Genomic DNA, 24,501 nt, shown 5'->3' with positions numbered 1-24,501 from the left:
TGCTTAGGCTATAAAACATTCTAAACTAGTATCCCAAATGTCTTGCCTCAAGCAAGCACTTAAATTAAAGTTTCAGACAGCTGGCACTGGAATCAAAATAACAGTTTTACACAAAGAGACTGGATAAACATGATTATTGTTTTCATAATTTATTTTGTCAATGTGCAGTATTGTGCTTTGATCCATCCATTGTACTTGGGCATGATTTCTTTCACTTTTCAACAGGTAACTCTATTTCACTGTGGGGTTTTGTTTTCCAGAAAGCAATCCTAATTGATCTGCTGCTCTTGAATAATCTAATCCTTAATTAGTTGAGTCTGAACACTGAGAAAGGCAGCATTGTGTGCTTTCATCAATTTCCATAATCTGGAATTTTTGTTTACTTGCCTCATAAAATCTTTGGGTTTTCAAGGAGAGGCGAACGTAACAATATCACTATGCAGAGGGTGGAAAAAGGGACAGTTTTCTGGATCTTTGGTACAGAATAACTGCAGCAGCTACAAAGTCTTCTTAATTACGACTAAACCCATTTCCTATTTACCTTGAGTAACAGCTTTAAGAAGATGTTAGTCCTGCATTTATTCCAGTTCAGCTGCTCCCTGCCTCTGGTGCTGTGAAGACGATCTGCTCACCTTTAAGTATCTCTTTAGTCCAGAACCTCGCAAACTAGAGGCATGTTGAAACATATAAAGAGCCAGAAATCTACTGCAGCAATCTCTTAAGCAAACACACATTTTCAGAGGCAAATCCCAGTTGATTTTACATTTAATGCCTTCTTCCAAAGCCAAAATGTGGTTTCTTCAACAAATCTCAGAAAGATTTCTTCACTGTTTTGCACTGGTGTTTAACCAACAGAAGATCTTCCCCAGAATGCAAACCTTCATCCAGTGTTGACACACACAATTAGAAAAGAAGAACCAGGGTTAAAAGAAGATCCTGCTTTGCAGGCACAGGAAGGTGTTTGGACACTGATGGAGAGTGAAACAGCACTCCCACAGTTCATGTTTTCTTTTCTTTTGTAGTCATTTCTTATAGAAGCATTTTTAAATGTTAAAAACCATCTGATTTTAGTAAACACTTTTCTTGCAGGCCCCTTTGAATATTGTCAGTACAGATCTTTCACTTAAATCGGAAATTTAACTATAACATCAACAGGAACTGGGCTTTCCTGCCTCAGTTTACACAAATGCAAGTTGCAGATATATAAATATGTTTCATTTGTACAGCATTCATCTGTTTCAAAGGGATGTCATAGAGCCTGTCAAGACTTACAAATGACTTTGAGTCATTTTGTCGAAAGCATTTCATGGGCAAAACGCAGCTCTCTCACAAATATAAATTAGGAATTACCCTCACTGAATTTAGTGGGATCACTATAAATTTATTGCACATATGGGACTGAGAGCAAAACTCGTCTCTGTTTAAGCAAGCTAATTGCACAGGTTTTGCTAGCGTGAAAAAGATTTATCAAGCCAACGCAGACCAAACAGGTGCTGTTCAAGACTGCCCTTTGCTTTCCACACCTGCAGTAAAATGACCTTTTTTTCTCTGATGGGAAGTCCACATGGATATATGACCACCAGGACACCAAAAAGTATAACCAAACTTTCTGCTCCGGAAGGCAACACATTAGCCATCACCCATTGCCTTAAACAGACCTTGACTGGACTGTGGTCTCCAGAGGTCAGTGTGTTAAGACATTGCATCAGTGCACAGAAAATTTTGGACACAGATCAATGGAAGAATGAGATGTTGAAAATCTAAGAAAATTGCCTATAGTGACATTCAGCCCTTTCCTTTCCTTCCTTGGACATGTCTCTGTTGCTTTTAATTAAGCTCTCAGATTCATAGCTTGGAGAACTTTAATAACTGCAGAAAGTGCTTGCAAGGCAAATTTTTCACTTCTAAGAAAGATCCTTGGAATAAACGTTACCTTCTAATTTATAGGTAAACTTAACCTGATTTTACCTTTACTGTAATATATTGCATGGCCATTTGTGAGCAACACACTGATGACATAAAAGATTTCAACTTTTAATAAATGGTGAAAATGTTGGATCGTGCACCTCCACCACACTGTAAGCATAGTGCCTGCTGATGGATTAATCTAATTAACAAAGGTGAAGGTTTATAATTGGGGTTAACTAGAATTTAACTGGTCATTGTTCATACCCCCCATTGCATTGTCCCCTAAGTAACTCACTCTGGTAGCCCTCCATGGTCCCTCGACCCCAGTATCAAACTCGGGGATCAACCAGCTTCAAGGAAAAGTAGATACAATCATATTTCCAAGACTGCAATAACAGCAGAACTTAATGGTGTGATATTTTTATACTGTTTGGGAAAAGGACCCTATTTTTTCTTACTCATAAGCCCAGAGTATTTTTAAATAGTTCAAGTCCCTGTAGTACTTCACAGTTTGCAGTGCAGTTTAAAAAGTAATACATCTTTTCTTAGATGTACCCCAGATTCTGCCTTTTAATAGACATGATAATGAGATTCTGTGTCTTCATTTCCCAGTGTGCAGAAGGCTCAAATAAATCTTTGATTGTTCACAACCCTGGAGAAGGCTCCCAAGCCCAGGAATGTAATGATGTTTCTCTAAACAATCATTGCTAATGAAATTTAAGTGTATTTAAAATATATAGATGCACATGTGTATATATATTAGTACTATCAGAATTGGGTTTTATTCATTTTGCTTCGTAAATTTTGAATCTGATTGCAGTAAAAGTAACTCTCAAGAGATTCATTTCTAGGAGAAGGAAGGTCCTGAGTTATTTCTCTGACCTGCAAGACACACATTGAGCTTCTGATTTTGAGTGAACTCCCTCTAATAAGGAAATCAAGGATGCTTAAAAGAGCCATTCAGCGACTTCTTCATAAGATTAGGGACCATGTCCCCAGACCACTGCTGAAAGCATCATGCAGCTGACTGCAGTCAAACTGTTATAACAACTTTGAAAGAACAGGGTGTCCAAATAACTCAAAGAACATTAAAGGGCAAATCAGAGGGGGCACAGGGATGGGTAATAAAGGGTTAAGAAGGGGGTGCTTCAGAATGAAAACAGTGAGGTTTCTATCAGTTTTCATTACCTGAGCATTAGTTTAACCTTCTTTTGATAATGAGACTAGATCAGAAAATGCTTCCATACCACCATCCTTTTTAAAGTTTACATCTAAAATGCCCCTTAGGCTGATACCTTTCTCTGTGTCCATGCTACTAGTCATCGCTATGTGCAGAGCTCCTTGCACCCATAGCTGATGAGACTGCTAATGGGAATTCTTGCACAGCAAAAGCATGGAGAAGCCAAAACAATCATCAGCCTTACAGACAAGAGACCTAAGACAATAAGGAGATATGGCACTCAAACCTAAGCTGTAGCAGCTAGGATTGGCTTGGTGGCTCATTATAAAATCCAAACTTGGCAAGGTTCAGTGAAATGTTACTCAATATCAGTCAAATGCACAAAGAAACCTGGGCTTGGCTATACGTGCTCTGGGCACCTCTAAACCTCTTTGTCAAAAGAAATGAAATACTGTGGTTTCCTTTGGCTACCGTCAGACTTATGGGTAACTGCATTCCAAGATAAAACCCATAGGGAGCCTTGTTATAGGAAGTTAAACAGCCATCAGCATTCACCTGTTGAGTCGTCGTTCTGCATACTTTGATGCAGATTGCTGAATAGCATTATCGATGTTCAGCAAAGACACATAACATACTTGTCCTCAGGAAAAAAATGCTAATGACTTACACCTTCTGTAGCTGTTAAATTGGTTTTAAAGGTAACCCAGCCTGAATGGCATCACTTTATTTCAGGACTCAAATGTGTTGACAAAACTCCTAGCTTATTTCCATTCCTTTTATATTCATATGTATCCCAGCCATTTTAAGGAAACAAATGATCGTGCCCATTCCTAATTTTTACCAAAACCTGGCACTCTTCAGAAATTCTGCAGGAAAAGCATTTTGATTGTAATGTTCCTCCTGACATAAAGAAGCCTGGTAGGGCTTTGGATATCACTGACTTCTAAAGGTTGTATCAGAGAGGTTTACATAAGATAGCAACTTGCAAAGCCATAGTGAAGATAGAAATCTCATTCCTAGGCATGAGAACCCCTTGAGTATGAAGGGTGGGAGAAAAAAGGGATAAGAGAGCTGCCACAGCCTTCTCTCCCCCTGAGATCATTCCCTGATCTGAAAAGAACTCCCTCTGCCCCACAGATTTTATACGATTGCATCATTATTTTCTCATTAATAATTTTCTCTTTCTAAGAAAAACATTAAATATTTCTGCCTGACTGCAGGATGTAGAGCTGAGCTGCTGGTGATTGGTTCTCATGTGAAAAATAGAGAACTAGACTCTTCGTGGTGGCAAGTGAGCATTACCCCACTGCCTGCATTACACTTCACCTATGAGGAGGTTGTGTTTGGCCCACAGAGCAATCTTTCAGATAATTTTAGCATAAATCGTGTCTCCTACTTAAGCAGTGGCAGACATCACAGGAGAAACTGCTAACTTCTAAAGCCAAGATTCAACAGGATCAAGTGAGTGTTGATTTTATAACAAAACTTGATAAAGAAAATTGGAGTTACCTATTAACTGGAACATTTAATGATGACACAATGATGCATGCCTATATCTTGGAGGAGGTTTCTCTCAATTCTCAATTTCTTTCTTCTGCATATGGCCTGAAAGTAAATCAGAGAAAGGCAATCAAAAAGAGAAGGGAAGTAAAAACAGAAGAAGAAAAACCCAAACCAAACACAGAAAGAATGCCCCCAAAGCCAGTTGATTCTTGGAGTGGTGCTGGATAATCAAAAAAGCTGTGGCTGACTATTGTTTACAAAGGCAATATGGCCTGAGAGGTTTTGAGCTCTGGTAAGCCAAGACCTGGTCCTATCTGGCAAACGGCTGCAGCCACTTTATAATTAACAGCATATTCCAGCCTCGGTTCAGTTTCTATAGATGGAAAGGTGTTTCCCAAGGAAATCAGAGTAGGGATAGAATAAGGAAAGAGGGAAAAGAAGAAAAGGGGGAGGCAGGGGGAAGGTGAGTTCAGGAGGGCAATGAGGCGGGGGTTAACAACGCTGCTTAAGATCAAGGGCTGAAGTGCTGAGATGCTGCCAGACTTGAAAACTTTAATTTACTGTCACTGTTAGCCCCCTTTGAGGTTTATGGTGGTATTTATACACACAGCATCAATCACATGAAACAAGGAGGGGATTTATAGTTTGTTTTAAAGACTGTAAATGCAATGTAATGCAAATAGCATGCCTCATGGGCATTTACATTTAATGGGAAAATTACAGATGCAAAAGATTGGTAGAACAAATTTTAAATTGACTTTATTACATCTAGTGCTTTTCAGAGAATACTATTAAAAAAAAAAACAACATGAGGAGATATGGTAATGGAGTTCTACACTGTAGCTTGACAGCTTAAATTCCACTTAACTGACTTTGCTTGCATCTTTCTGTTTACATTACTTCTTCCAATAAGTTTGGCTGGCAAAATCTCTGGATCATAAACTGATTAGAAGCTTTGATTCTGTTTTGTTTCCTTTTTGGGGTTGGAATATGTAATGTGTAAAGCTGATTGTATCTCGATAACTGTTTTTAACTAAGGTTCATCATCAGAATTGCTTAATCTAGGCACAGTCAGGAATAGCTCTTCAAATCTATTACCGCCTTAATATGTGACTATACATGCATCCTCCTTAATTTGTATAATCTTCCTGTATCTCCCCTATATCTCTATAGATACAAGAGAAAAAGATGGCTGCAATACCTTGGTCACTGGTGGAGTGCACATTCAGAACTAATCACAGCTATTTGCAGAAAGCCCATTCTCTCTCAAAATAGCTCTATTTCCCAGTATTCCCTTGTGGCTCCGAACACTTCTTCTGGAATGAGGATTGTTTGCTGTTGGGGTTAGAGGTTGTTATCATCAGTTGTTGACTTATGGTAGATCCATCTGAAAGGTGTTGGTGGGCCTCAAACTCACCTTCAGCAGACCAGATGAAGCCCTGGTTCAAACAGGTGCAAACTCTACTTGCTTCAGGGAAGCTGTACCCAATTACACAAGGGCTGATTTGTTTTTAACACCCTATAATGATTGCTGTATTACCCTCCTATTCAGGCCTCAAATGAGGAAAGAATTTTAGGTGTTTTTTAAGCCCATTCCTATTAAGTGAAGTACACATGTTAGGTTTTAGTCTGTTTTAAAGCTGCAGCCTCTCTACGTGCAGAGACCTGCATTTATCTGTCAGGAGTCTTTCACCCTTCGTTTCTCCAGATTTCCAAATCTTTACTATCACCTAACATACCATCCTTAAAAACCTTTTCCAGCCTTGCTCATCATACTGTATTTTAACCAGCGCATAAGCAAATGAGGACTTGACCTTCGAAGAACATAAAGCACCTATGTGGTCAAAGATTACTAAAGCTTAGCTTATTAGGATTGTGTCTTTCCAAAATTTCAAGCAGAACCTCCCTGAAATGCCACCCTCTTTGTTTCTGTTCATCACTATACATACACATACATCCTTGAGATATCCTTTAAACTTTTTATCACCAAAAAGCAATGATTATTGAAGAGGATGATTTGCCATTCTTTAGCAATTCAGCTAATTCAACCAAGCTCAGTGGGATAGTTATGATTTTCAGATACCCCTCCAGAACTTTCTTCTGTGTCCCTATTTTCAGCTTCTGTAGGTCTCCCCTTCATCTAAATAGTGATACCTTAAAGTAGACTAATACCAAACTATGTGGCATCTCAGTGCATTTACTAGTGAGGAATTGAGTCAGATTCATGTTTATTCTTTGTCCAGTTCTGAAAGATATATTCTCCAGGTGTTGTCACCCATAACAAATACAGAATGACAGAGAGCAGTCTATATTAACATTTGAGCTTATACAAACATGCACTGTTTAAGCAATTCACCTGAGATTGAGTGCCTTGCTGTTGTGACTTTTGTTTAAGGCTGTAATCCCATGTGATGACATTCTGCTGTGCAGAAGTAGTACATTAGCACCATGCTTGGCAATGTCATGATGATGAGGAAACCATAGACTCCGGAAGCAAGAGCAGAAGGGAAACAAACTTTCACACTCAGGAACCATTAATGAAGTAAACACACTTGAATGTTGACAGGTAACTCACAAAGCCACCTACCAGATTATGTTCCAAATTGAAGCAACCCTCACAAACAATGCAAGCTTATCCGTAAGCAGAATTTAGAATCATTTTAAAGTTAGATTATCCTGTGATAGCCATGAAAAAATGCCTGAGCAGACACAATGGCTTCAAAACAGAGATGGAAAAGGCTTCTTTCCTTCTTGTGTGGAAGGCTGTGCTTCCGTTTTATATCTGTTTCTGATGATCCATAAAGAAACTAAATTTACTGCAAGGGTGCACATCATAATGCAGAATCCTAATCCTACAACACTGCTGAATGTCATTACCTTACCTTTAGGCACTATAAGTATCACTGTTTTCAATAAACTGCTCACAAATTTTAACCATAACTGGAAGAATTTGGAGTGCTGAAGCTAATATTATGGTACTTGTGAACATACACAGACTTATGTCCCTGTGACGGTAGGTAAATCCATGGATTCATGTGTGATCAGTTGTCAGAGTCTCACAAAACGAGTGAATTGTTTGTTGCTGTGAAAGGCTATCTAGACAAACGTGCACAAATCACAATATTTGGATCAATTTCACAACCCCCAAATGACAGGTTTCTGCAGAATTTACTGAAAGGGCAAATAAAATTTCCCTCCACCCCCAAACCATCTTTCAATGAGAGCTGAGACGTTGCTTCTGGAGCTCAGAAAATTACACTGGCAAGATGCGCACAGGATGGAAAACATAACTAAATATTAGACCCTTAAGTTTCAAGTAGTTTTGTCTTTCTTGGTAAACATTTTCCACATCTCCAAATACAAACACTATTCAAAGTTTAGCCCCAGCTTCTGAAAGAGACCGGTTACACTGCAGCACTCGAGGACTGTCATGTGAATTTAAAGACAAATACTGTCCAGATAGCACATACCAGCTGCCAGTTACTATGTGGTAGGATATTCCCTCACCTTCTGTTTTTGTTTTATGAAAGATTGTGTTCTTTTAAAATGGCAGGTTCCCTCCATTCCTTCTTCTGTGCTCACAGTGAGACGTGTCATCTGATACTAATTTGTACTTGCTTTGTGTTTTGACTTAATTTGATTAATAACTATATCCTTTAATGGCAGTGTGACTTAACAATATGCTATTATGTTGGTGCACTGCACTTCGGCACCTAGGAGCAATTCATCTGCATCACAGCTACATTTTGAAACTAATTCAAAGAGGCATTATTCTGTACCTCTTTTACCACAGGGTAGAGGTCTGCTCTTCTACTGGAATTGCCAGTTTAGAGCTGCAGGCCAAATCTGTGTTGAATTTATCCAAAGACTTCTTAGCAGTCACATTCCAGCCTGAATATCTATAGAATTCTTTTACCCCTTTTCTCACCCACATATTATTGATTGTCCTTTGTGCCTTTTAAAGTTCCCTTACACATTCATATTTTAGGTATTTTAAAGAGTTTAGTAGTACAATACTTCAGGCAATGACAAAAATGAAAGGAGAAAGAGAGAAGCTAGCAAGAAAGAATTTATCACAGCCCAAATTACAAGTATAACTGAACTTTATGGTGTCTTAAGAGATAACACATGTTTTCTGTTGTATGGGGTGAAACTAGTAAATAAGGTTTAACATGTCTTCAGGGAGGCAGGGAAAACCAGTGTATTCCCAGCAGCTCCAGCTAAACTCAGGAGAAGCTGTAATTGCACAAAACCAAATGTGGATTATCAACATCAACACCAGAGAAGCACCTCAAAAAGAGAGAAAAGAGAGAAAGCCAAAACTTACCCTGCAGGAGTGGTAGGTTTTTCTGCTCATGTTATTGAAAAGCTTCATTCCTTAATGAGAAGGGAGAGGGAATAAAGGAGAGGTTTCTTCAAAGATTTCAGGTCTAAAAGAATGGGACTACTCAAAGCATGGCAGAGAAACCAGCATTTGGGAAAAAGAAGAGCAAGTGTTGGATAGAAAAGGGATGTATCAGAGCTGAATTTCCCTATTGCTTACCTGGAGTCAGTAAGTGCTGTTCAGGATTCTTGCTTCTGTAAAAGAACGATTTAAAGTAACATGGTCCCACAAAGCAAACCTATCTGAGCATTGAGGCAATGAAAGGATCAAACATTTACAAATAAATAAATACATTTTAATAATAGCCCTTACAGTGGAAATAATGACAGTAAAGTTTATACACGATGGTTTCCTTTGTATTAGACCAATGTTTGCCACATGCCAAAACATAAACCAGATTGCATAATATGTAGGTTTTTCAAAATTTCCTCAGATTAGTTTTTTATTAATGCCTGTCAACAGCAAATGATAGGCATGTGTTGCATTAACAGCCACTATAAGCCATGCCAGTACTGACTTCTCTGCAATTCTAAAGCCTGAAGGAAGCTTAAAAGCCCATTGACTGAAGAGGAACCAAGCTCATTTGCATTACATTTCTGAGGTTTTTACCTTCTATTAGTTGCTTTGTATATTTTCACTAATAATAGTCAATAATTACAGGGATATTAAGAATCATCTGGAATAAACAGATATGATTTTCTTCTCCAAGGTGTTCCAGCCATCTCTGGTTATTTTTAAACCTCCTCACTTAGATAATTTTGGGAAATTATTTTCTTTTTATTTCTCTGTGTGAATAGTTGAAAAGAGCTCTCTGTCTCCATACCTCCACCCTCTACCCCTCCTGTTCGTGATAATCTGTAAAATAAGTTCATATTAAAGCAAAGTAGTAGAAAGAAATTAGATTCCATATCAGTAACTGGTATGAGTTAGACATGTGTTGTCCGGTTTAGAGTCTACATAAACACATAATTTATAGATTGGAAAAAGACTCAAAGCTGTTAATGTTTCAATTTCTTGAACATCAAGAAATAAACATGATTTATGGACCCTTAAAAGAAAATCAAGACTAAAAGTTTTTAGATGTGAAATTACTTGTAAAACACAAGTGTCTAACTGGTGAAACGAGAGAGTTTAAAATTGTTTTTTCTATTAGGTAACATTCCCAGCATAAAACACAAATGCTGTAAAATTCTGCAAAATTCCCACATTAAAAATGGACATTCTATGGTCTTAATTGTTTTTTTCACATCATCAGATAACTACTTAAGTCTCTAAAATTTAAAATCTATCAGACCAAAACGAATTAATCTAAAAAGACCCCACTAGTAGGAATATCTGGGGTTAGAAGAACATCCCAAACATTGATAACGTGGTATTCAGGGAATTTATTAGTTAGGTCTACAGCTGTTGGCCTGCTATTCAGCTGAGCTGTATATTGCTCATATACATTTCATGGCAGGAGCATTTGATTTTGATGAGTGGAAAGTCCATGAGAGTTTGGCCCAGACTGCACAAATGTAAAACAGAACTCCTCTGTGTTGGGCTGCATATTTCTGGATTCAGCTTAATTAATCTTGCTGACACAAATCCAAGGTTTTGGTGAATGTCCGTCAACCTCAGAGGAATTTTATCCAAGGACATGAACAGAATTAAGACTAACAGATAGGGGTCAGCTTTAGGAAAGACCCGTTATCTGTGCATGTGCCACTCTTCATCAGGCAGAATATATTTAATAAAAGAACGATTTTATTTTTTTTTTCCCATTCTGGTCAAACTGAAATCAAAGTCAATATTCTGATTGGCTTCAGCAGGGGTAGGAGTTGGGTTTCTGTGATTTTAAATTTTTAGGGTTATTTTCTTTAAATGCTTTCTCTGCCTCCTTGACTCCCTTTTTTATTTCATGGATGTTGTTCATGTTACTGTGACTCTGGAGCCAGCCAGGCATTGCACCCCCCAGCTCTGCCCTTCTCAGTCATGAGATGCTTGGTACTCATTCAAGCACAGCTGCTATGGGCAAAGGTGGCAGACCTCGGACACATGTACTTCAAACATGGGTTAAGATACCAAGAGAATTGACTTAACATTTAGCATTCATCTTCCCCATCCCGTCCACACAGAGCACTCCTTTACAGGAAGACAGAAGGCAGCCCCTATAAACATTTATATTCATAGATAGACTCAGATAGATGGCACCACCTCCATCAACAAAAGAACAGTGTGCAGAAAAGCCAATTCTGTTGTTTGTTCAAGGCAAAATTCTTGAACCTACAATGGGCAATAATTGATGGGACAGGAAATTTCCAAAAAGGCCACTTTTGCCATTTTCACTTTATGTACAACGTCAGCCATTTTATTGTCATTGAGAAATTAATCTGCCCACCTAAGCGAGGCACCGTTTTGCAATCAAGGCCTTCACATTTTTTATTGTACTCCACAACCCACACAGCAGGGAGAGAACTTTCCAAAAGAAAACCTGACAGCTCACTCAGGAAAAGACTGAGTAAATAGATAGGACGTGCACATTGCCTGAAGGTCAGCAAACTCTGGCTCCTGAATTAACAGCAGACCCAAATTCCAGCCACAAAGCTCAGCTCTGACAGCTCCTCTCTGACTCCTACCCCAATTAAAATGACCAAGACTATTCACCTTCTGATCCCCATCCCTTCATCTCTCCTAAAGTAAAAAGCATGGTCCCTTAATTCAAGTACAGACCCACCACCTGAGAGACATGCCTAGGCAGTGTGCTGGGCATGCATTTTACTCCAAAATGGGAACCATCCACAGGACTGACCCTATGGGAATCCAATTCTGCTTTTGGGATATTAGGATTCTCGTACAAAATATTAAGACCTTTGTGTTTGCAGGTGGTGTGTCAGCGGTCATTACTATGAGTGGAAAGCTGTTGGGCCATTATTAAGAAGTAGTGACCTGCATTTCAAACAAACCAAACTAATCAGTGGCTACGATTTTGCACCAGCTGCTTAATAATAGTTTGTCTAATAAAATATTCATATTATCATATATTTCCCATCTTAGAGGATGATCAGAATGTCACTTTAATATTTTCCCCCTACTAAAATAAAACTTTAATTAAGGCTAAAGATATATTGCCTACGGAAAGCTAAACTGTTTAAAATTATTAACTGCTTGAATACTTGTTGCTATACTACAAGCTGCCATAAAAGAAAAGAAATTAAGTACATGGGGGATTAACGCAATTTTGAAAGCTGCGTTCCCCTCCCTCCTCCTTTTAGATACGCCTAACTGAGCCATAACTATTTTTCTCCACTCAGCCAGACTCCAGCTTTGTGGCTTTTTTAATAACCTGGCTTTTCAAGCTTGTGCCCCCGAGAGCCTTTTCATTTCTGCCGCACTACCTACAAGCAAATTTCTTCCAGTTGCTCAACAGCCTAATGCCTCCCTTTCTTCGTTGTTGAAGCATTTCATTGCAGTTTCATTGACGGGGAGGTGTTCTGTTACAGTGGAATCAATAGCTCAGGGCTTCCCAGCACACCGATTAGCTTGTCAGTCAGAGCCTGGGGGAGGTAGTGTAAATCCCAGAATACCAGGGGCCACCAGTTTGAAAAGTAAGGAATGCAAGGAGCCCGCATGGGTTTTTCTACCACCTGTTGCTCTGCAACATGTGCAAAGTGTATTAACTTCTTTGCTGCTACATGCCTTAAAGGTCAACTGTGATAGAAGCTTTAAGCTTTTGGAATATTTTAATTCATTACAGGAATCAACTTTTACTGATTTGTGACAAAGAGTGCCTTACAAAAGGCATGTTTTTTCAGTGGTTGGGCTTTTTGTTGGGGTTTTTCGGTAGGTTTGAATTTGGCAACATGTTGGTTCCTCTTTCAGCTTGCTTTTTTTTCCCCCTTTTTTAAATCAGTACCTCATCTGCTTTTTTATTATGTAGGAATAGAAACCATTTTTTATAGCAAATGTGGTTCCTTCCTCTGCCCTCCCTTCCACCACAAAAATAGTATCCGTTTAGACAATCCAGACTGTCATGACGGAGATATTTCTTCTTTCACCAGTTTAGATTTGAGGAGGATGGAATTATGAAATATGAAGTTGCAAAACTTCTGTTGTACATATGCTCCTGGTGCAGAACGCCTGAGTGATGGTGGCTGTGCTCCCATTGCATTGCCATCCTGGCGGAGAGCAGAGCAGCTCCAGCTCCTTCCAGCTTTTTTAGGGACCTCTGGTACTGATGAGGAAAAGTTAGAGAAGCTCAGATGTGCTCTTAACTGCACGTGCAATTGGCCATCAAGCCAAGGATGCTGTTCAGCTACCTCTCTCAGATGCTTCTGTTGGATAAAAGTGTGTCCTAATGGATAGGCATGGTAATACAGAGATATATTGTCCACACTCATGGTTTGAAATGGTGAGTGAGCAACACATCTCTGGATCAGCCTCTAGGTTATTAAATCTAAGAAGTGCTCAAGTTCTAAGAAAATATATGTAACTGAAACTCCTCCAAAGACAGCCATTAAAAACAGAGGCACAGGCCCTTTGAGCCAACCTAAGGAAACCTTATTACAGACATTTATTATCCAAAAACCACGTCACATATGACCGCAAAAGGAAATTCTGTGCTTAGAGCAGAAAAGTCTGTGCTTTGGAAAGGTTTTGCTGTCACCACATTTGGGTTTGCTCACAAAACCTCTACAAACTCACCACAGACCACAAAGTAAACCTGCATGGTGCAAATTGTGCTTATTAACATAATTCCACAAAATTAACTCAATAGAGCCTTTTTTCATTATTATTAATTTTGTTTTAAAAGAATGGCGCTGGGATTTTCTAACTAATAGCATAAACAACAGCTGGAAGCTCTGGGTTATCCAAGTGGGTTCCAAAGTTTGCACTGAAAATATTAATCTTTTCAGTAGAGAATAATTTTAGACTCATGTCTTTCCACATGTGAGGAATAAAAAAGAGTTTACATTAAATTAAGGACCCTTAGTGAAATGCCCGCTGCTTTAGAGCGAAGAAGGAATCCAAGATAATTTTTCTAAGCTTTTTCCTTTCACTAGTGAACGTAAGCCTGCTTTAAATTTAAAATACAAATGTGCATCTTATACTTTCGAACGTGTTGCTCCAGATTTTCAGTTGCTCAAGCAACACACCAGGAGGATGCAACTGAACTTTTTGTGATAGTGCAGACCACATATCTCTTATATCACCTGGTCATTAATAATCCTGAGAATGTCCATAACAAATCTCTCTTTTTTTCTCCTCTTCCCCTCCACCCACTGCTAGTAGTGCTGTTAATTCAGCAAAATTAGTAGACTTCTGTTGTCAGAACAAATCACTCCCACACTGTTATGAATGTGGTTACTCAGCGAGACTACACGTTCAGAATTTAGGGGTTGTTTTTCCTCCCTGTTTCCATCTTTCACTTCTTTTCCTGCCCCCTGTATGCACTGCAGTCGTGAACATCTGATACGGGTAAAATTGCACTGGGTGATTACTTAAATTCAACCTTTGACTGCAGAAAAATACTCCATGTCTTGACACTTCTTTCACCAAAACCCCTGCCTGGTGTTGAATCAAAGCACTTGCAATAAAAGCATGCTATCGTATATCATTTCGTCCATTTTAACCAGTAAGTGTAATTAATTATTACTTTACCTTGCACCTTACAGACAGTTACCTCAGGCATCTAAGAACAGGTCTGCTACTTGTAACCACTTGAAGCTTCTGTCATCAGAAGGGGATTACCCTATGTTGCTTATTACACATACACACATGCATATGTACACACACACACATGCACATTATAGTCCAAAAAGGAATGCAAGACCGCACAGCCACAAGCCATCAACGCCAGGCTCAGCCTGGAAAGCAGCATAGCAGCACCCATCCAGCACAGCATGGACTGAAGTTTGCAGTGACCAACAGATTTGCCCTGCAGCGATCATGTTTCAGTACAATTAAAGGTCTCTTGTTAGCTGTAGGCTAGAAAAGATGTAGCTATACATAGTGAGTATGTGTATATATATGTATATATATATATATATATATACATGCACTTTCCTGCTGCTAATGCCCCAAGTTTAGTACAAGTGAATAGACCAGTAAACGCTTTCACAGACAGTTTGGGAAAACATAGTTAAATTAGGGAAAATTAAAAGAGAAAGAAGTCATTCACAGGTAAAGCGGTATTACCTTTCAGAGATTGTTGTTTCAAATTATCACTATTTATAAAATTCAAGAATAAATTCATGGACAAAAGCTATAAAATACTCATGAGCTTTCTATAGATGTGGAAGTTTTGGCTAAACATGAACGTACACATGCAGAATATACACACCCAAGCAAAAACATAGTGACAAAGAGATATGAACATCACACGCATCCAGCTGAGAAACCTATTAGTTGGACCCACAGGCATGTATATTCTCTTATGGTAAATTGGAATAGACTCTAAGGGCACGATGTCCGAATGATTATGTGTTGTGGGCATCCAAACACTTTTTTAACACAAAATACTTCTGTACATCAAATTGTTTACCAAAAGGGTAATAAAATCCTGTTTCATGCCCATACTCTCTGTCCCTTCACCTACAGTTTTCTCCAGCTCTGTTCATACAGCACATGCACTGAAAAACCTGCCTCTGTTAACTGGTACTGCATAAGCTAGGTTATACATTTCATATCCAAATCAACACCTACAGCCATCATGACTTCATGTGCTTGGATTCTATCCTAACTGGCAGTAAAAGCTGTCATTAGGAGCAGGAAACAGTATGAAAGACCTTTCATGGCCTCTTTCAGCGTGCAATGTCATCTGTTACCATGGGTTGTATAGTACTGATGGCTATAAATGCCACTATGAATGATGCAATCTCATATGTGATGATGAACTTGAAAAAACCTTTGTTGAATTTGTGCTTAAGGTGCTTGTATTCCGGTTATTCATGAGCATCCAAAATGTTGATCATCAGCCGGGTGTTTCAGCAACCCCAGTGGCAATGCTACAAAACTCACACACAGCTCTTCCTGTAAAAGATGGCACAAATAAACTCACTTTATAGATTCCATGAGAGCAATTTGTCAGGATCTCAGCTGTGGCTCATTTCCCTAAATTTTGTTACCCTTCCTGGTAGAAAGGTTTAGAAATAAAATTTGCAGTTTTGTTTTCCTTTTCTTTAAATGATAGCGTTTCTCTGTGCAGATGTATCTATAAATACATTCTCGAATCCCAATTGCTCCTGTGTGTAAACTAGTTTATCTATAAGGAGTAAAGCAATTTATTTCCCAAATTGTAAGTGTGAGGCAAAGAATAGGGTGAACCCCAAAGTGAGAGATGTGGAAGGCTAGCCAGTGCTCTGCATGGTTCAAAAGGATGTTGTGGGCAAGTCCCCATCACTGACTGCCAATGGCTCTCCATCATGAGCAGCTGCAACCTTTCCTACCACAGCCATGGGCCACTTTTAGGAAAGCAGCTGCCAATCATGCTGTATTGTGTGGTGATTTTGTGCTGTGACAAAATATCCCCAGCATAGGCTGTGATGAACTCATCAAATGTACTTTTGGGGGTAAATTAATGGAACCTGAACCTCAGTCTCCAAAGGCAAAGAGGTCAAGTTTTAACCCACAAGAAACTAAACTTCTACAGTGTTGAATTTGCTTTGTTGAGAATCAGATTTTGCAACTCTGAGTGGTCAGTTGTCTTGTTGGCCCTCTTCAGGGCTGGTCTACCAGCATGGATGACCAGTTCCATGGTGAAGCAAAGTCACCTTGTGGTTGCAATCTGCATTATATCTCTGGGGCTTCTTTCTGGAGGAGAGAGTTGTAAATTGAGTTGCCAGTCCTGAAAAATTTCAAAGAAGTGCCAAAACAGTAACTAAGAACACTCAAAATGAGTCAGTATTCTCAGAAACGTAGACACAGCTAACAAAGCTTAACTCTGCTGCAGGGGACACAAAGAGCACTGAGCTAACAGAAACACTAAAGAAAGAACTCAGGCACTTTGTGCTACCTGAAATGCAACATCGTGAAGTTAAGGAAGATTACTATAGTCCATAAGGTCCACAGTCAAACCAGATTTTCATCACTGACTTTGGAACTCCCTGGTCCTATGAACTGTTAGCCAGAAGAAATTTCTTTATGAGAGAGTCTAATAATGTGATAAATATAGAACTTCATCATCTCATTTTACTTTGTGCATCATATGGGATATAAGTAGATAAGAAGCTTCACTAAAGCAATTTCTAAATATCCTTTATTTTCCTCTAACAGGAATCACTAACAGGGCGTAACAATTTGATAACATTAACTATACATACGATAGTAATGCACAGGTAATTTGTAATAGCAGATTTACTTGATTATGTGGGTATTTATAAGAAAGAAAATTGGAACATATGGAAAAGAAAACGTAAGAAAGAAATAAGGTGGGAAAATGAAATGTAAAGTGATAAGCTACATGAGACAGATGTACCATATTAATCAGTGTATGGAGAGGCAAGGGGGCTACTGATGAAGGCAGCCATTCCTGTGACTCACGAGCCCAGGGTACATGGCTAGCCCATGGGAGGCTTTGCAGGCAAAAGGATCATACTGCACTAGTGGCACCCAGGACTTTCACCCATGCTGGTGACTTGGAAGATCTGGCCGTGATTTCAGTCCCTCTGAAGTCAAACGTGAAAGTCTCACATCTTTACCAGTTCCTATGTGCTAAATATAACAGCATAGTGCTTCATCTCGTTAAACTGTTAAGACACATCTTGGTTCTAATTCTCTAACCTTAGACATAAGCCATCCTTTTCACTTTTTAACCAAACAAGCAAAGATGCTCGCCTTCTTTCTTCTTTCTCTGTGTATGAAGTGATCACAAAAAGGTGAATTTCTTAAACAGCACTGAATATGCTTGCCCAGAAAGACAAGAGATTTCACTGTCAAAACCTGGGGCTATACAGAGAAAAATAATAAAAAGATTAGGGAAGAGTAGTTTTTCAGGTCTAGAACCAGAGCCTTGTAACAAGGATAGCCCCTTTTGTTCTCATCTCTTTTAACTTTCTTTTTCCCTCGTAACAGTTGCCCAGTGGTTATGAAGAGCTTCAGTCCTGCATTTCAACTAAGGGGCCCTTCTTTATTCTCTCAGAAGAGGGCTGTCTCAAGAGCACCATGCTAAAGTGCTAAGTTATCATCAGGCTGGGGCTTTCGTGCAACTGTTTGTGTGTGTGTGAAACAAGCTCTCAACATGTTAGTAAGAAGCCTTTAACCCAGATTACGCCACCTCTCTTTCTATAGTGTTCTTTTAGGGCAGAGTGTGAAAGGTCACCCTCTCAGGCTGGATAGCAGTACTCAACCAATTACAGTGCACCAGTGTTTCCACAAAAGAGAGTTTCAAGCCCACAGCTACAAAAGATTTTACGTGTCTGATTTTCAAAAACACAATTACAAAAGGAGGAGGCTTGCTTATGTCTATTTTTTTGTCCCTGAATGATTTTTTTGTTTAAATAAAAGAAAAAGAATCAATCCTGTTTCTCCAAAGAGGTCTGAAAAATGTGGCCAGCCCAGCACCTACGCTATTTAAAAAGCAAAACCTCTAATCCCTCAGGTTCAAGTAGGTGTGATTCAGGAGTCCTGTAGCTGCCAGAATAATAGTATGGGTTATCTGAGTATATGAGTAGGCTGGCATTATGAAAGCCATATTTATAGCAAGTGGTATAATGACTTTGAATTACACCTTGCATTTTCCTCATATTCCTGACACGTTGAAAACTCTGTATTTCTTTTTCACAGATATCTTTTTCAGACCTAATTTACTAACTAACATTTCATCATTATCCTAAATGTAATTTCTTCACAAGTAGCATATCCATAGGGAGTTCACTGTAAATGTGGTTAGGGTGACCCTTCCCTGAGCATTAACCATCTTAGAAGTCCTAAGGCAGATAGTTCCCTATTTAATCTGGAGGCCCAGTGTCTTCCTTTACTCTGCGTAGCTAAAGGTCTTTCATTAGTTAGGGAAAAATATCTCAAATGCTTTTACATTGGGTGGCTGAGTATTCAGAAGACAGGATTTAGGCCATCAGCTCTTCCTAGTTAGTTTGCAGGGAATGCTCCATGCTTTCAGCCTAATTGTTAAATAACATCACAATGACTATTTTGAAGCTACCTAGGAGTGTTGAGTACCTGCTGCAATCAAATCAAATAGAGAACCTGGAAAATCTCAACCTGGTACATCCATTACAGTAGCACATCAGTGCCTGTGTTTAGAAATTTTTGTATTTTTCTCTAAGAGAGAGCTGTATTTTCAATTCCCTTTCTTCTGGACCCCTGGAAAAAAACCTATTAAAAGCCCAGAAACTGAGAGTCTTTTGTAGAGGAAGGTGACAACTGCAGGAATTGAATAAAACATGGTATCAGAATCAGCAGTAAAATATTCCTGGGATCACAAGCTGTAGACGAATTGTTACAATAGCATTTATTTGAAAAATTGGGACAGGAAGAGAAAGTTTTATTGTAGGTCATGTAGAAGACCTACAAAGTCACAGAAGAAAACCAAAGGCTGATGCAATTTATGTGAGGGCAGAAAACAAAGTCCATGGGATTCCTGGGAAGCTCCATGGATATAAGAGCCGCCCATGCTACAGACTCCTGTGGTGATTCTGGGGAAACTGGTTAAAATCCCTGTACCTCGTTGTATGTATCTGCAAAATGATTACTGATGTAATTCTCAAATGTGTTGTGAGATTTACTTGCCAAGTTTTGGGGATTCTTGAACGAGAAGAGCCAAGTGAAGTTTCACACCATCTCACAGAAGATATATGCAAGATTTTATATGAGCCTATCTACATGCGCCTATATGGATTCCCCAAAAGATAAAATAAAACATGCACATTTCCAGAAATTGCCCCATGTCTTTTTCTCCTCTTCCTCCATTCAATGAACTGTTAAAAGGCCAAGAAGAACTGTTGTGCAGATGATACGAAACTAAAGAACTTGTGGTAGGTGTTACACATTTTGGTACCATCTGTGCTATCTAATCCCAGCCAAAACAATCTCCTGTTCCTATGTAACTCTGAATCTCACTGGAAAAGGGGGGGGAGTAGTGTGACTGGCTCAAACCTTCCTGTGTAGGAGTATTATTATCAGTGTTTGCAAATTTTTTCCCTCTTTATAACTGCCATAACTCTTCTTTAAAACCCCTCATCTGGCTGCTGGCCTACTACAGAGACTGAGCTCTCTACAGGAAAATGGCTCGTGTTGGTTGGTTCACTTCTGGTGTGTTGGAGGGAATCTTCACCTAAGAGAAAGTCATCACCTGGCACAAAAAGATCTTGCTTCCTTTCCTTACTTTCTCACACCGCCTTGCTGCGTTCTTCACCACCCTGTGGGTCAGGAACACAGAAAACATCCTGATGACACATTTTCTTAAGCACAATTTAAGACAAGTATTTCCTGGAAATCATTCTGGATTGAAACCACTTGTGGTAGATGTTTCCAGACATTGATGCCACTGCAGCGTCTCATAAGACCTGAAATTAGTTTGGGGTTTGCTTGACTCTTTATTTTGGTTTTAGATTCAATCCATGCTCTCAGGGAGCTTGCTCTTCCCTAAAAGTTAATGGGAAAACCAGTTTATTCAAGGGGTTCACACATGTACACACATTAGTCATCTTATATGTGACATACACACAATGTTGTCATCGCTGTCAAACATAATAAAAGTGAGGCTAAAACACTTAGCCACATATTGATCTGCTTCTGTATCTCCTGTAGTATACTTAGTGTAATAAGGTCTTTCTACAGAGCTCTAACACAGGGAACAGCATGTTTCCTGGAACTGTTTGCTTTGGAAACAATAGAGGAAGCATCTGATCTCAAACTTGCCTATTGTTCTGTTATTCTGCTGTTGCCATATAATCCTTGGGAACCTGTGTCCTTCATAGGAAACACCATGGAGAATCTGTTTAGGCTAGCCATTACTCTTCACAAGGCCAGTTTGTCTTGGAGGTATCTTTCTATGGGAGAAATATTTGAAAGGACCATGCCAACAGGGGGCAAAAAAAAAGGAGTGATAGAATAAAGAAATTAAAGATCTACTCAGTCATGAAGCCCACCTCCTGCCCAGTGGAAAATGACATCGTATACCTCATTTTGTAGTGCTGTGGCAACTCCTAGCAATGGAGGTTTCCACAGCGTTCCTTCATAGATAGGCAGGGAATAGCCCTCTGCCCCAGAAGTCCACTTTCTTTGTTGTCGGTATGTGTTTCAGTGTTAATCCAACACACTTGTTTATACTGAAAGCCTGTGCAAAATATTCTGTGTAGTTTCATTCATGTTACTGAAAGACAGCAGCTCTTGCGAATTACATAAACTTGATTACTGTAATTGTTGTCAAGACAAACAAAGTTTGCCTTGTAATGAAATGAGATGTAGCACTGTAGTCTTTCACTGAGCTTCTGAGCAACGCTTTTGTTGTATTTTATTGCCCTTGGAAGATGGCATCTGCAAACTGATCTTTATCACAAATAATCAGCATGTTTGAGGCAGAGATGAATATGCAGCAACAGTACCAAAAGGGTAAACTCCAGTGCCCGTTTGCTAATTCCTTACCTTCACCCTACCCTCTTTCCTACAGTCACTTTTCTTCCTGTCTCTACACTTCCCACATCACCTGGATCAGATAAATGAATGCTCTGTTTAATCTTATTAAAGCAAAATCCACTCAACTATCTTATACTTAAGTACAAAATCTTAGCTCCAGAACATTGGTTTTGCCCAGGGGTATGGAAGAGATAGAAGTGCTTATTGAAGGATAGATTGGTCTCATTGACACATGTGGTCAACCTGCTAACAAGTTTGTACAATGCAAGATTGTACAGTCCAACTTCAGAGGAAAAGTTTCTTCTTTCTTTTCTTTAAGGTCATCATCCAGTTTGCAGGAGCAAAGGTATTCATTGCCCTACCTTTGACTTCTTTTTTCTCTCTTAGGTGAGTCACAGAAAATACCTGGGGTTTTACCATATCCATCTTTTCAAAAAGGAGGTGGAAAAGATAGATATAAACTATTAACCCAGGATTTAAAAATTATCTCTCCTTTTGTTCATTCATCAGTAATCCTGTGTCTAATAAAAGCAGTTCAGGTACCTTTAAGAAAATGGTATTTCTATATTACCCCTGGGTAATTCAGAATGGTAGGTATTTTAATCTCTACAATCCCTAGTATGTATCTATTTATTTTCACTGGCTTTTGGCACCCAGCTGGCAAAACTCCAGTCCCCACGGCAAGAGAACTATCAGAAACAATAGGAACTTCAGAGAGGAACACAGAGAGAGAAAGAATGATCAAATTAACAATTTTTTATATTTGGTTTCTGCTGGCATCTAGCTGGCATGGACACACACACAGATACAAACACGCATCAAGTAATACAAGGCAAGAGAAAGCAAGGGAAGAGGAGGAGGGAGTGAAACTGGAGCACAATACACTCAGAGAAATCCCAATAGACCCACTACGTTTTATTCAAGTTTTCTTGCTTTCCCAATCCTCTCTAACTGGCATTATTCCACTGCAGATAAGCATAGAAGATAAGAAAATCTGAATGAGAGCAGCACTGCCCTGATTCCAACACGCACTCTCTGTGTTCAAAAGTCACTTTGCCATCCTTTTGCCAAAAATACTGTTTGTGTGTGTCTGCATGAGAGAGCTTATAAGTTTCCAACGTCAGGGACATCAGTGACTGTATTTATTAGCTTGTTTACAAATCTCAACAAATCTTTCAAAGTTTGGTATTGTCTTCATAAAGCTTACCAAGTCAAGCCCCCAAAACTTCACAAATGACATTGTAATGGCAGAGATAAAGGAGTTATTCGACTAGGAGAGGATATCAAACCAGTAGGATTTGCAGACAGATTGGAGACCGACATTAAATACAAAATTATCTCAGGTAATTAGAGGAATGATCCCAAATAAACCCACATGTGGTTCAAGAGGGGCTAATGCAAAGTCCTGCATCCTGTAAGAAAGACAGCGTTACGGTGGAAGGTGATCTAGGAGATACCGTTAGTGACAGATTAAACTTGTTAGGGGAAAAAGGAAAATGTCTTATTGGAATGATGTGCAATCTGTAGAGCATCTGATGCTTCCCAGCTTCAGGAACCAGCTGGAAGGCCGGGGTCTGTAACGCAAGAAAGGTTTGTACCAAACAGAAAAGGTCTCATTTCCACCAATGTGGAAATATTGAGGACTTAAATTTGCTCAGTCTCAACAAGAGAAGGAAAGAAATGATAACAGCCTTCGAAAACATAAAACAGGAAGTAAAGGTGAAAAGAACAAACTATTTTTCATGTTCACTCAGGCTAACAAGATTAGGGCAAGATATAAAAAAATATTAAATACATTGAATATAGCTGAGTGCTAGAATAGACCATTTCGGGATCTGTGGGACTAAGGCTGTTAAGAAAAAGCAGCATAGGTAGTCTTTGTCCAGCCCATTGCTTAACCTGTCCTACCACAGAAAAGGACTGGATAATATCCTGAGATCCTTCCCTGGCTCACTCCTGATGGTTCCACAACAACATTTAGGAAATGTCAGAATTCCTCATTGTCCTCCACGCAGCACGAGCTCCAGATGGGAAGAATTAAGCAGCAAGAAAATTATCTCTGCTTAGTTCTGGCACCACAGCATCTTTCAGAAAAGAGGAGGAGGAAGTTTCAGCAGAAGTTCAGCTCAGTCCCTACAATCCCAGACACAAAAATGCTCACACTCTTCTCAGTCATAATACATATGCAACTTGCTTATACATACAAAAGCTGGCACATATTCAGTGCATGCACTATCTGGAAACTTGGCTACTGAACTCCACCAAGTTTCTGCTGACCATGTGTGAATTGGCTTCCTTTTTTTTCCTCAGAATCTTAGAAACTGGATGAAAAGTGAGGCAAATTTATCCATAGGGCAGCAAATGGCACAGAAAGCCACTCTGCCAAGTTTCATTCCTACCCATCCAGAGATGAAAACGATAAGTCTTTTCCATTAAACTGGTCTAAAACGCATGAGCAGAATAAGCTTTTCTGTGACATGCGAGGACAATTTCAATCTAAAGCATTTTTTAACAGGAAAAAAGTGCTAATTTCCAGGCCAAAAATGCAAAATTTCAACCAAATGATTTTAAATTTGGTTAAAACAGAAAACTGAAAAAAATAAAGGTCCTGTTGAAGGTTAGTGCCATACAATAATTATAATAATGTAGCATAAGATTGAAAAGAACTTCCAATGTCAGTTAACCCAGTTCTCTACTACACAACTACATTGTGTAATCCCATTTATAAATGCATTGAACTCCAAGTTAAAGCTAGCTTCTTTATTTGCCTTAACTGCACCTATTAGAAGGCTATTCTAATGATTGGACTTGATGATCTTAAAGGTCTTTTCCAACCTCTTTGATTCTGGGTTCTATGATTCTAGTCAAGAGTATCAGTCCTCCACTGACTAGAAATTGTTTCCTAATTTCTACCTTAGATTTATCTACCATCAGTTTATCCCATTGGTTTGCA

General features: G+C 39.1%; 1 long non-coding RNA gene across 2 annotated transcripts; it reads right to left on the bottom strand.

Annotated features, from left to right (window-relative positions):
* Positions 1-260: 260 nt before the first annotated feature.
* On the bottom strand, positions 261-6,114 carry LOC130600282 (uncharacterized). Of its 2 annotated transcripts, XR_008972431.1 has the most exons (4): positions 6,009-6,114; positions 5,793-5,926; positions 4,598-4,693; positions 261-666 (listed from the first exon to the last, which is right to left on the bottom strand). It is a non-coding gene; the product is annotated as an uncharacterized LOC130600282 (long non-coding RNA). The 2 variants fall into 2 exon arrangements; XR_008972427.1 differs by lacking the exon at positions 6,009-6,114 and having other exon boundaries at positions 5,793-5,990.
* Between the last annotated feature and the right edge of the window lie 18,387 nt (positions 6,115-24,501).

This window comes from Pezoporus wallicus, unplaced genomic scaffold (assembly GCF_028554395.1).
Source record: "Pezoporus wallicus isolate ANWC-B61680 ecotype Strahan unplaced genomic scaffold, APGP_CSIRO_Pwel_v1 contig_3952, whole genome shotgun sequence".
Taxonomy (NCBI): Eukaryota; Metazoa; Chordata; class Aves; order Psittaciformes; family Psittacidae; genus Pezoporus; species Pezoporus wallicus.
Note: the sequence above shows the minus strand (reverse complement) of the source record. Positions and strands in the feature narration are given on the sequence as shown.